Raw genomic sequence first — 13,816 nt, forward strand, 5'->3', positions numbered from 1 at the left:
TAATTTACAAAATGCAATTAAATATTATATACATGTTCTCATGTACAGCTCCTCTTCCAAAAATTAACATAAAACTGTTTTTAGTGACTCTTAGGGATACAGTTGCTGACACAAATGGAACTTGAACTGCAGAGTGACTGAAACAATAAATTATTTCTTGCTTACATAACAGTCAAGGCAGATGTTTCTCATTGATGGTGGTGATTTTCCTCCATCTGAAGAAACACTTGGTGGTTCACTAACCAGAGTGACTGGGGCTCTGTCATCTTCAACACAAGTTCTTTTTCATTCTAGTCACCCAGAAGGGCTTAGAGCAGCATGTGTGGAAGATTTTCAAAGACCATGCCTGGAAGTGGTTTCGGTTACTTCCACTTGGGTGCCATCGCTTAGACTCTGTCCTATGGTGAATGTAGCTGCAAGGGAGGCTGGGAAGCATGGTTGTGGCTGTGTTCTCAGAAAGAAAGAAGACTATGCACAGGTGGCTATCCCTATCTCAGTTTCCTTTCCTCTACAGAAACTTTTCCCTGAGTTATCTGCATTTTGCACCTCATTTCCCTCTAATTCTTCCCTAGTGCTTATCTGTGTTTTCATTTTGGCACAAATTTGTATTCCACAGAGTTAAGATTCAGAAGTAAAGATAAAAGGGCAAGGAGGGAACTTACTCTGATATATTTCTCTCTCAGCTGATGCCTAGAACTGTGCTCTAACCTTTACTTTCACTTACAGCAGATGACTACTTCAGTTGACTTGAAACAGAAACCAACACATCATCATAGTTATCACCCATCATTTACAGGAATATCGCTAAATTGGCTTTTAATCTTCTCCTCTTCTCACTGCATCAAAAGCCTTATTTCCAACCGAATAACTATCTCCATAGATTACCTCTGAGTACTCTATGACCTCCAAACTAAAACAAACTAATACATTTACTCCTTTTCAGCAATATTCATCATCATCATAAAAACACATAGATGATATTTCTGGAAATTCACTCTCTGTATGCTGAATGTTTCCCAAGTTTGCTTATAAAATTTCTCATACAATCTCTGTTTATCTCACTACGTCTTTTATCAGTATGACAGAGGTCAAATCTAGGTTCCCTATCTGAGAATAACTGAGAAGGTATGATAGATTTCCAAAAGAAAACAGTGTGCCTTAGTCCCCTTTAGACCCTAGAGACCATAGGCCCAACCAGGAACCTGAGCTACCCCTCTAAGGGACCCCATGAGGACTCAGCCAGAGTGAATTATAAGCTAAAGAAGTTGATGGCAGGACACCATAAAACTATATTTGAATGTTGCTTCCAATTACCCTGGAAGCTATCTTGGGTGCAACATATTCACTCAGTGGAGTGCCTCTGTATTTTATGTGCTTTTCTGCCTACAGTCACTTATGTCAAGGAGGAAATTTTACCCATCCAAAACTTTAACCTTCATCCAAAAATTAAGAAACATTATTCCAGGCATTTTCTGAGGGCTTCATTTTATTCCACCATTTCTGAGTGAGTAGAAAGCATTTTCTGTAAGTTTTCCTACCCTAAATTTCACTTACCAACACTTCACCACTCTTCATTTTCTTTCTCTTTGTCTGCTGAATTTCTTTCTTCTCCCTCTCATGTATGGGGGATAGAACTGGTCCAGGGAAGGGAAGAGAAACAGAAACCTTAAAGTGTTTCATTCCTAATTCTTTGTTCTCTCCTGTACCTCACCTGCACTCTAAAACTGGCTGCGGGGAGATATTTTAAGTTGGCCTTCTCCCTCTCATCTTCCTTTGCTCTCCAAATTTGTACAGATGGCAGCGACATGATGGATCCCACATAGATTTTATCCCATAAAACTAATGTCAGCAAGATCTCCAACTGTCAGTAAATATGTTATCAAGGGGTTGCTAACTGCTAGAAATTTATGTTAAATAGTACCGGGCTCTCCCTCCTTTATAGAACAGTTGCTTGCCAGACTTCTAAACTTAAGGAACTCATGAATTAAGATACATATTCATGCTGAGAACAGCATACTCTTAAGGTTACAATACTTACCAATCCTCTTCTTTCATCATAATTTGATTATCTCATTCTTAACACTGTCAGTATGGTGTTGAAGCAGAAGTAATTTTTTTTTTCATCAGAGAACCCTAAGTTTATTTTTTTTTTTGAGACGGGAGTCTCGCTCTGTCGCCCAGGCTGGAGTGCAGTGGCCGATCTCAGCTACCGCAAGCTCCGGCCTCCCAGGTTCCTCACGCCATTCTCCTGCCTCAGCCTCCTGGAGTAGCTGGGACTACAGGTGCCCGCCACCCGCCCGCTAGTTTTGTATTTTTTAGTAGAGACAAGCTCACCGTGTTCTGCCAGATGGTCTCGGGATCTCCTGACCTCGCGGATCTGGGTCTGCCTCGGCCTCCCAAAGTGCTGGGATTACAGGCTTGAGCCACCGCGCCCGGCCGAGAACCCTAAGTTTAAATCCAGATTGCAACTTAATGATAATATATATAACCTTGGGCAAACTGTATATCACCTCTGAATCTCACTTTCTACACTTGTAAATTGAGAACAATAACTCCTACATTGTTGTTATTATTTATAAGTAGGAGCTAAATATGTGAACACATGGACACAAAGGAGGGAACAACAGACACTGGGTCCTACATGAGGGTGGATGATGGGAAGAGGAAGAGGGTCGGAAAATATAACTATTGGGTACTAGGCTTAGTATCTGGGTGACAAAATAATCTGTATAACAAATGCACGTGACACAAGTTTACCTATATAAAAAACCTGCACATGTACCCCTGAACGTAAAAGTTAAAAAAATAATAAAAAGTCCTGTATTGTGAGGAGTGTTGATTAAATGACAGAGAGTACATGCCATGCTCAGCATTTTAAAGAGACTCAGAACTTTTTCTGGCACTAAGGGCATCGTTAGGGCAGTAATCTTGTATCTGATCTCTGTATTAATAAATGAATGAATGAATGAGTGAATGAATGAATTGATCTAGTTAGTGTTCAATATTTTTTTAAGTTCAATGCACAACAGATAAGCATGGCATGTCAGTTATGCATTGTGCATTGTGTAGCCTTAAGGCAGACAGACACTATCAGCTAAATGAAGCAAACTTTGAGTTAAGATAAGAAAAGTCACAAAATGTATAATCCATTGCTCAAACCATGCTTCAAAACCATTTGTTGAATGACAGTTGTTTCTACAAACACCAGAGTCAAACTCCCCAGTGAAAGAGAGAATGCATGCTTTAAATATTGCTTTGTACACTGTCCTCTTTGATCCTCTAGTATAAGGATACAAAAAAAAAAAAAAATCCAGATGGATTACCATAAAAGTCTAGAAAAAGTGCACTGTACCTCATCCCCATAAACCCTATAAAATTACCTAGAATATCAGGTAAGAAACTCCAAGTTAATTGGAAACTGTTTAGAAAAAACTGAAACATTCTAACCAAGAATTCTGATCATTAGAAACTGATTTCTTAGCATTAGTTGAACCTGTATCTCAGGATGAGGAAGATGAGACTGCTTCCAGAGTTTCCCACTGCCTGTATTTCTATTTTGTATATCATAATCTGAGTGTAGAATACTTTTAATCATATACTGAATAATAATATGTTCTGTGGCAGATATAATTTATTCTTTTCTGTAAGTGTTTTGAGGATGTTTTCAATATTCTGACCTATGATTTCATTCTATTCAGGGCCAGATGCTCTTCCTACAGACTGAATCTCTGACATTTACAGTGGAATGGAACAGTGTCATAGGATTCCCTTAACAAAAGTGTTGCTGCAACATGAGCTTTAACAGGACCTTCCACTAAACGAGGGACACCTGTTTTAATGTTGTCTTGATTCTATTTGCTGATAGAAATGGAAGCAACAAAGATACAATAACTAGGTCTGTACACAAATGAAACCCGGCCATTTCTCTTCAATGGAGGCAGTCATAAAATGAAAGCAAAATTGAAGCATTTCGCCTTTTTCTTTTGGTAAAATTCTCCCCATACTTATGAAGACTCTTGTCTTCATAATGTTTTTCAACATTCTGCCAAAGCTTACAATGGAGTCCAGTCTCATCCCCTAATTAACCCCTCTTAAAGTCTTCCAGCATTCTTGAAGTCTCTGGAGCTGTGCTACTGCTTCCAAGTAGCTAATGTGCTGTTATTTTACAACACTCTGCCAGAGTTGCTTTTGCTCAAACAGAAATCCTACTAGCTTTACTGTTTGGCTGCCTGTAGTATGTAAAAAGAAAAAAAACAAAAAAAAAAAACAAAAAAAAAAAACCCATAAACCAGATGGCGGAAATACAGAGTAATCTGTTTGGGAAGCCCAGGTTATAAATATGTGCATGTTGGGAAAGGGCAAAAAGTTGAGGTAAAGCAGCTGATGCAGCTTGCAGGCTGGGCTCCAATCACGGTCATTTTTAGACTAGTGCACTAAGAGATGTCTATATATTTATTTTCTATTGTATTTTCCCTCTCCTGCTCAGGAAAAATCCACTGGGGTTAACTGTGGATACTTTCCCACACTGGAAACCAAACTGAATCCTGACTTGGAAAGTTTAGCCCATGTTTTATCTGCATGAAGACATATTCTTCTGCTGGGATGGGACCGGGGGTGGGGGGCAGTGAGGTGTTGGGACTGGGACACATCATACTGTGACGCAACCTGCTCCTTCCTTGACCATTCCCCAATATATATAAGGATCTCTCCTTATCCCAACATCTTCATCCAAGTGAACTAAGGTTAAAGTGAAAATAAAAGTTAAGCTTAAAAGAACAGATGCTCTAAAGCACAGCTTGTGTGTATGTTGGGGGTTGGGGAATGGGTAGGAGGGAGATGCAGTTCAGGAATGAAGAGTGAACCTTTACCTTTGTGCACGCTTCTGTGTGTGTGTGTGTGTGTGCAAGAGACCATTGCATTCATATGAATAGCAAGATCCTTCATGCTCCAGCTGTTGAATCACATCCTTCTCAGCTTCTGTGGTCTTCAAGAGTTGCAACCTGGCTGGCATTGATTAGCTTGGGCTATAAAAAGATTATCTTCAGTGATTATCCTGTTGTGCCTATGTAGTGCACTTTTCAGGCACAGTAGACAGACAGTTAAATGGATGTGGCCTGCCTCCTTGAGATTCGTGCTCTAGAACTAGCACCAACATTGCAATCAGACATTCTAAAAACCTACAAGCAACTGCACACCTTAGAGCCCTGCCCTTACCACTCAAAGGAAGAAACTTGAACACACTGTGCCACAACTCTAGCACTCTCAGGCATATAGCCCACTGGGGGAAATATTGATGCCTCTGACCATTTCAGTTCTGCTTCTCCAAGGGTTTCTGGGATCTCTCCCAAGTACTCTCAAAGACCTCTTCAGAACTCCCTTAGCTGCTTCCTGGGGCTTTCCTCTCTTCTCATTACTCCTGACCTCCACCACTGCCTGATGCTAGTGGCTGCAGCTACATTCCCGTTTTTCTCTCATGACCTCAGTCACACTGGTATAATCTCGCTGGGTCTGCTCCAGCAGCTGCTGCGTGAAGGTGAGGAGAGGATTCTCTTCCCACCGGCTTTATTCTTTATTGTTAAAGCACAAATGAGAGAGCTGTGTGCTTTCAGACTCTTCCAGCACTCCTTTAATTGTTTCCATCTTTCAGCTTTTTGTGCTTTCCTCCTCTTCTTGGGGTGAATCACAAATGCTGAAGAGCTGCACTGGGACAGAATTCAAGGGTCAAGCCCAGGGTTACAGCTGTGGCCAATATCAGCCCTCTTATTTGAGCTTCCCACTAGGGTCCAATGGCCTCCATCTTCCCACCAGACAGGGTGTCCAGAGAGTGCTTATATGGTTTGCAGGACTCTTCCCTGGAAGTAGCCATAAGCTCGAAGAGTCTTTTCAAAAAGTTCTTTGTCCTCTTACGTGCTGAGTTTTCAATGATTTTATAGTTTAAGCTGATGTTCTTGCATCCTTTCAATGTAAATACTCCTTACAGATGTTCCATGTTATTCTTGAGGGTTCACTGTGATTGAGAGACATTCAGCCCTGCATAAAGTTACAGTACAAATTAATTATTTATGGTGGTAAATAATAAATGTTTTTTCACATTAACTTTAAAAAATGGGGTATTGTTGTAACTTTAAAGTGTTATTTAAAAAAAAAAAAAAGAATAAAGTTAAAAAAAAAAAGAATAAAGTCAACGAGCAGCTTTTTAAGTTCTTAGGAGACTCTCCAAAATCCTCTTAAGAGCTTAAACAGGTACTCAAGACCCACAGCCATTTGGTGCTGGGTTCTTCTGCCTCTTGAATTATCTCAGCAAGACGAGCTCTTGCTCACCTTGGCTGAACTGTGCTCACCCAAAATTAATATGTTGAAGCTTTAACCCTCAATGTAACTGTATTGGAGGTAGGACCTTTAAGAGGTAATCAAGGTTAAATGCAGTCACGAGGGTGGGATCCTGAGCCAATAGAATTAGTCTGTTATAGGAAACACCAGAGGAGACTTTCTCTCCCCCTCTCCCCTCCCCTCTTCCCGTCTCCCTCTCCTTTTCTGTCTCCCTCTGAGAGCCACAGAGGAAAGGCCATGTGAGGTCTCAGCAAGAAGGCCACAGTCTACAAGCCAGAAAGGCAGCCCTTACCAGAGACCAGCCCTGCCAGACCTTGATCATGGACTCCTAGCCTCCAGAACTGTGAGAAAATTAATTTCTGTTGTTTAAGTCTATGGTATTTCGTTTTGGTAGCCCGAGGAGATGAATACAAACCCATCAATATGTATCTAGGATCTGCTTCAAACAGACTAATCAAATCTACATTTCTTCCTTTGAAGGAAGAGAAGCAGAAAATCACATTCCAAGTTGTCTTCATGAAAAACAGAGAGAGTCGACCTAATAGCTCAAGAAAGGTAGCATGGGTGAGGTGGGGTATAAAAGACATTTAATGTAAAGCCCTAATCAGAGGCAACGTATAAAAGCAGAGAAAGCCAGATACTTTGGAGTAAGGAGAAAAAAAAGTAATTTATCAAGCCCCATAAATGTTCATTTTAGAGCCAAATGCAAGTCTTTTTTGTCTGCAAACTATTTGTTGTTTACAGAATGAAGTCTGCCCTCTCTTGCAGTTCATTTATAGCTACAGATTTGGGAACTGTAGGAGAATTTTCAAGGCAGGCTTTTTCTATTTTTCTTGCAAATCTTTCCACCTAGTTTAAAAGAAGACAGAAATCTTTCAGGTCTTTACCCATGTAAAAACAGAAGAATCTCTTTGGTAAAGAATTGGGTAATTTTTTCTGTTATATTTCTTCTCCCAGGTCCTTTGCCATCATGTTTCTTGCCTGAATTCTTCAGTCTTTGTAGGACAGTCCCTTCTGTTTTACTTCTAAGGTCTTCCCTGTGTGGAAAGCCATATATACTATTTAATTTGTGTAACTTTATCTTTCCATATGTAGATAAATTACAAATCTGTGTTTTCATCTCTATTCTTCTAAGTTTAAGCTTCATAAGTCCAAGAGTTTTCTAGATATTTCTAATAGACTATCACGTGTTAGCCATCTCACACATCCCATGTCCAAAATGGAAATCATGTTTTCCCCCAAATTGTTCCATCTCATGTACTCTAAGAATGTTTAATGACTCATCTATCCCTCAATCTCTCAAGCTAGATAGAATTCTCCAGGACACCTTCAACATGTCTCTCTTCTTGGCTGTGTTCAGCCCTATGCCCTACAGTCTACTCAGTCACCAAATACTTCACATATATACCTCAAAACTTGCAGTTCATGCTCTCTCACCATCACTGCCACTGCCTTAGCCCAAGTTTTCTTAATGTATTGCCTGGATACCCCACAACCTTCTAGTTATCTCCCAGCCTCAATGCAACTATGACTAGTGCTTCCCTACTTAGACTTATATTGCACTTGAGTTCCCATTGGCTTTTATCCTAAGCTTTCTCCTGAAATTATTGTTATCACAGTCACCTGTTATCCCTTATATATGAAATCTAATTAATTCTTCTCAGACCTCATTATCATGGCTCCCTTCAGCATTTGATGTTGTTGTCTGCTCTTTTCATCAAAGTGTCTACTCCCAGATCTCGGACCTATTTTCCCCAGTTATTTTTCTACCTTATTATTTCTTCCCATCTCTTCTGTTGGTTCTTCTTCCTCTGCTCACCCTTTAAACTTTAGAGCTCTGGGGAGCTCTGTGGCCTTCTCTTTTTGTTTCACATGCTTCCGCAGGTGATCTTTTCTTCCACAGTTTCTGCCGCCCCTGGGAGTCCTCTTGATCCGGGCCTTTCCCTGAGTTGCACACAGTATTTTAAACTTCTAAATGAAAATCTGCAGTTTGATGTTGTCTCACAGAAACTCAAATCACAATGCTACAAACTAAACCCCATATCTGTTTCCCTCAACCTTCTTTACCTTAACTATTTCTTACCAAGAATTCTTGTTGGTATACAAAGCAGACACTCACTCATTAAACTTTTTAATAGAGTATATTGCCTAAAAAAGAAAAGTTCAAGTTCTTTAGTATGAGTGTATCTGGCACCTTTGAGGCCCAGTATCTCATTCCTTCAGGTCAACTCTGATTTCAGCAGGAGGTATTACCTGAAATAGGCTACATCCCTTACCAGAAGGCACCACTTGTCTTTCTACCCCAGTCTTCTCTGAAGCCACACGCTTGGCCAAGGCTCAAGCACAGGCCAAAAAACCCAATACTGTGGGGGAAGGAAGCTTATACTCCCTGGGGAAATCCTCAACTGATGGGAGATGCAGTTCAGTAGAGGAGTGACCGAGCATGGTGCTTCTTTATATATCGACATAACAGAATTTGTCTATTTTACTGTTGTTGGACATTTGAGTTGATGAGTCCATTGACTTCTGTATCTTTACCTAATAGATGTGTTTCATTATTATTTCTAATAGTTTTCCTATACATTCTTTTGGGATTTCATATAAGGAACCCTATTGCCTACAAATATTGATAGTTTTCTTTCTTTGCAATCATTATAATTTTGTTTTTTCCTTGTCTTACTGTCCTGCGTAAGATGGTAACTAAAAAGGTGATGATAGTATGTATTCTTTGTGTATTTCTGATTTTTTAAAAATTGCTTTATTTATTTATTTATTTATTTATTTATTTATTATTATACTTTAAGTTCTAGGGTACACGTGCATAACGTGCAGGTTTGTTACATATGTATACTTGTGCCATGTTGGTGTGCTGCACCCATCAACTCGTCAGCACCCATCAACTCGTCATTTACATCAGGTATAACTCCCAATGCAATCCCTCCCCTCTCCCCTCTCCCCATGATAGGCCCCGGTGTGTGATGTTCTCTTTTAATTTTTCACCGCTAAAATGATGTTTTCTATGCTTTTTCTTCTATAGCTATCTTTCATTAGGATAGAGAAATTCTTATCTATTTCTAATTTTTCGAGAGTTTTTAAAAATCATGAATTAATGTTGTATTTTATAAAACACTATTCCTGCTTCATATTGAGTTGATTATATGGATTTTCTCCTTTAATCTGTGAATGTGCTAATTATACTATTGATCTTTTAAATTTCAAACCCACCTTTTTTTAGCACAACTGAGCTAAACCAACTTGATGGTTTTTACACATTCCTAGATTGAGTTTGAAAATATTTAGAATTTTTGCATTTGTGGTCATGAGTGAAATTGGCCTATAATTCTGATATTTGAGGCTTGTTACAGTAACCTCATATAAGTTGTTGGGGAGCATTTCCTTGTTTTCTGAAGGACTTTATAAAAACAAATATTCGCTACTATCTGTTCCTAAAAATCCCTCTACATCCACTGTTTTATTCGTGGGATGATTTTTAGCTATTGAACCAGTTCCTTTAGAGGTTATAGGATAATTTAGGTTATTTTTTCTTGCTTTACTAATAGCTTTAATAATTGGTATTTTTCTTCCAATTTATTTAACTACATGTAAAATTTTACTGATGTATAGTTGTTTCTACCATTGCCTTTACTATCTTTTGAAATCTCTATTATATCTTTTTTAGTCATTCTTGAGGTTTGTCTTTTTAAAAAACCTTTATTTAACTCTTCTATTATAAATTCGTTTTCTAATTTATTCATTTCTGCCTTCATAGTTTGTCCCTTTTGTATTTCCTTTGGGTCAATTCTATTTGGTTTTCGCTTTTTAAGTTGAGTATTTAGCTCCCATATTCCCAAGCCTTTCTTATTTTCCAATGCATTGATTTAATGTTATACATTTTCCTCTAAGTATTGTTTTAGCTTCATTCTATTGGTTTCGATAAGGAGCACTTTCTTATTATTTGATCATGAGTACTTTCGATTCCCTCTATAATTTGGCTTTTACTGATAAAGTCAGTGAAAGGGTTTTTTCTTAGTTTGCAAGTATATAGTTATTCCAAAGAGATATTTTCATTGGTAATGACTAAACTACACTATTTGCAGATACGGAATGGGTTTTTTCTGATACCGGTCCTTGAAAAATTATTTAGACATGCTTTGAAGACAATAAAGTGTTTAATTTTTATAAATGTCACAGTATGCTTGGAATTTATATTATTCTCCAGTAGCGGTAGTTGAGAGAAGGGGAATATTTTTACTTGTGTCTATTAGATTAAGATTATTAATTATACTTTTAAAATATTTTGTGAGTTTGTTTTTTGTCTTCTTTGATATATCTTATTTTACCAAGTAATTTAGTTATAATTTCTCTTTGTGTTGTTGATTTTTCTTTTATTTGTTTTGAAGTTGTGTTAAGGGAAAACAAGTTGAGAATTGTTAGCTTCCTGCTCACTTGGATATTATCAAGATGTAGTAATACGTTTTAGAATCAATATTGTTTAAAACGTTCATATTATCCAAAGCAATCTACAAATTCAATGCAACCTCTATCAAAATACCAAAAACTTTCTTCACAGAAATAGAAAAAATAATTCTACAATACATATAAAACTACAAAAGAACCGTAATAGCCAAAGCCATCCTGAGCAACAAGAACAAAACTGGAGGAATCACATTACCTGACTTCAAATTATATTACAGAGCAATAGTAACCAAAACAACATGATACTAGCATAAAAACAGACACACAGACCAATGAAAGAGTGGAGAAACAAATCCATTATCTACAATGAATTCATTTTCGAGAAAGGTGCTGAGAACATACATTGGGGAAAGGACAGTCTCTTTGATAAATGATGCTGGGAAAACTGGATATCCATAGGCAGAAGGAAAAAAACAGACATCTCTATTTCTCACCATATACAAAAATCAAATCAAAATGGATTAAAGACTTAAATCTAAGATCCCAAACCATGAAACTACTACAATAAAATATCGGGGAAGCTCTCCAGGACATTGGGCAGATTTCTTCTCACCCAGTTAAAATAGCTTGTATCCAAAAGTCAGGTAATAACAAATGCTGCCAGGGATATGGAATAAAGGGAACCCTTGTACACTGTTGGTGGGAGTGTAAATTAGTATAACCACTATGAAGAACAGTATGGAAGTTCCTCAAAAAACTAAAAATAGAACTATCATATGATCCAGCAACCTCCCTGCTAGGTATATATCCAAAAGAAAGGAAATCAGTATATAAAAGAAGTATCTGTACTATCATGTTTATTGCAGCACTATTCACAATAGCCAAGATTGCAACTGAAGTGTCCAGCCGCTGATGAATGGATAAAGAAAATATGGTACATATGCACAACGGAGTACTAATCAGCCATAGAAAGATTGAGCTCCTGTCTTGTAACAACATGGATGAAACTGGAGGACATTATGTTAAATGAAAGAAGTCAGGCACAGAAAGATCAACTTTGCATGTTCTCACTCATTTGTGGGAGCTAAAAATAAAAACAATTGAACTCATGGAGATAGAGAATAGAATGATGGTCACCAGAAGCTGGGAAGGGTAGTGGGGTAGGGGTAGGGATGGAGTGGGCAAATGGGTACAAAAATATAGTTAGAATGAATGAGAGCTATTATTTCATAGCACAATAGAGTGATTATAGCCTATAATAATTTATTGTACATTTAAAAATAAAATTTTATAGTTGTAAAGTTTGTAACACAAAGAAGTGATAAATGCTTAAGGTGATGAATAGCCCGTCAGGAAAAAAAAAAAAAAAAAAAAAAAGTCTACCCTTTACCCTTTGTCTCAGTGGTTTCACCTGTAGAGTTTACCCAAAGGAAATTAGTCATGCAAATATGTGTGTTCAATAATATTTACTGCAGCATAGTTTATCATATGTTTAAAAGTTGAGATCCACCTAAATGTACTATAGTAGGAAATTGGTTTAAATGGTTCACCAAAGAGTGGAATACTGGGCCACTATTATGAGCGATGTTGGCTCATGGGCTTCCTGATGTGTTTCATTGAGAAGAAGACAACATCACTTATGTGATATTCCTGCCAAAAATGCATACACATCAGACATACCCACATTTAAGAATAGTCTACAGAATAACTGCCTGTATTCTTTTAAAATGTCAGTATAACAAAAGGCAAAGTAAGTCTAAGGAACTGTACCCATATTAAAAGAAATTAAAAAGACTTGACAACTAAATGCAATACATGATCCTGGATTAGATCTTAGGCCAAGGAAAAAAAAAGTTACAAAGGACATTATGAGGCAATTGGCAAAACTTTAATATGCACCATAGATTATATCATAATGTTACCTCAGTCTAAGTTTTCTGATTTTAATCATTGCACTGTGTTATGTGAAAGAATGTTTTTGTTGTTAGGAAATTCACGTTGATGGGTTTAAGGTTAAGGGGGCATTTTGTGTGTAACTTACTGTCAGGTGGTTCAGAAAAAATACTAATGCATATTTATAGAAAAATAATGATAAAGCAAATGTGGTCAAATGATATCAGTGGGTGAATCTGAGTGAAGAGTATCCTCAAATTCTTTTTAGTATTCTTGTCTGTTTTCTGTGAGTTTAGAAGTATTTCAGAATAAAGGCTAAAAAAAGAAGAAAGATGTAGTAACTCTTTTTTTAAATCTCTAGTGATGCTTTTCCTTTAAAGACTAATTTGTCTGACATTATAACTATATTAGATTCATTTTTCTTACCAGTTTTCTAGCATAATTTTCCCCACATTGTACTTTCATCCTTTTTGTGCCCTTATATACTCAATGTGTCTCAGTTTCTTATGTGTGTGCATATCATATATATCTATATGAAATTAGTAGCATATTTTACATGCTATTGTGTAGCCTTTTATTTTTAAAATGTCACAAATATTTCCATTTATTAATATGTTTCCAAAAATTAATAGCTATATAGTATACCATTCCATGTATGTACCCAGCTTTCAGATAAGTTTGTTTTCCTTAAGTTTTTACTATTATGAATAACATGATAAACTTTTTTATTTATACATATTTACAAATTCCTCAGATTGCTTCCTTATATAAATTTATAGAATAAAACTTTCCCATTTAAATATTTAAAAAAATATTTAGAGCACACAGTCATTTGAGAATATTCCCTATAGAAAAAAAGAAAAGCTAATACTTTCATCAGAAGTGTAAGAAGGTAGCCTGAGCAACGTAGTAAGGCCTTGTCTCTACTTAAAACTAAAAGACACATTAGCTGGGCGTGCTACCAGGGATCTGAGGTGGGAGGATTGCTTGAGCTCAGGAGGTCAAGGCTGAAGTGAGCCATAATTGCACCACAGCACTCCAGCGTGGGTGACATAGCGAGACCCTGTCTCACAAACCAAAAATGTATAAGAAGGTGATTTTTTTCTCCACATCCTACTCAATATTAGCAGTATATAGTTTTTTTTATCCTTGCTATTGGGACAGGCAAAATTAAACA

At 37.3% G+C, this 13,816-nt stretch overlaps 1 long non-coding RNA gene across 2 annotated transcripts in view; it reads left to right on the plus strand.

Annotated features, from left to right (window-relative positions):
• The window catches only part of LOC116270291, a 48,527-nt gene extending 43,231 nt beyond the window's left edge, over positions 1 to 5,296 (plus strand). For both annotated transcript variants that reach the window (XR_004178298.1, XR_004178297.1), the window contains one exon: positions 3,699 to 5,296. This is a non-coding gene — a long non-coding RNA (uncharacterized LOC116270291). The remainder of the gene's footprint in view (positions 1 to 3,698) is intronic.
• Positions 5,297 to 13,816: the final 8,520 nt, after the last annotated feature.

Source organism: Papio anubis, chromosome 14 (assembly GCF_008728515.1).
Source record: "Papio anubis isolate 15944 chromosome 14, Panubis1.0, whole genome shotgun sequence".
Taxonomy (NCBI): Eukaryota; Metazoa; Chordata; class Mammalia; order Primates; family Cercopithecidae; genus Papio; species Papio anubis.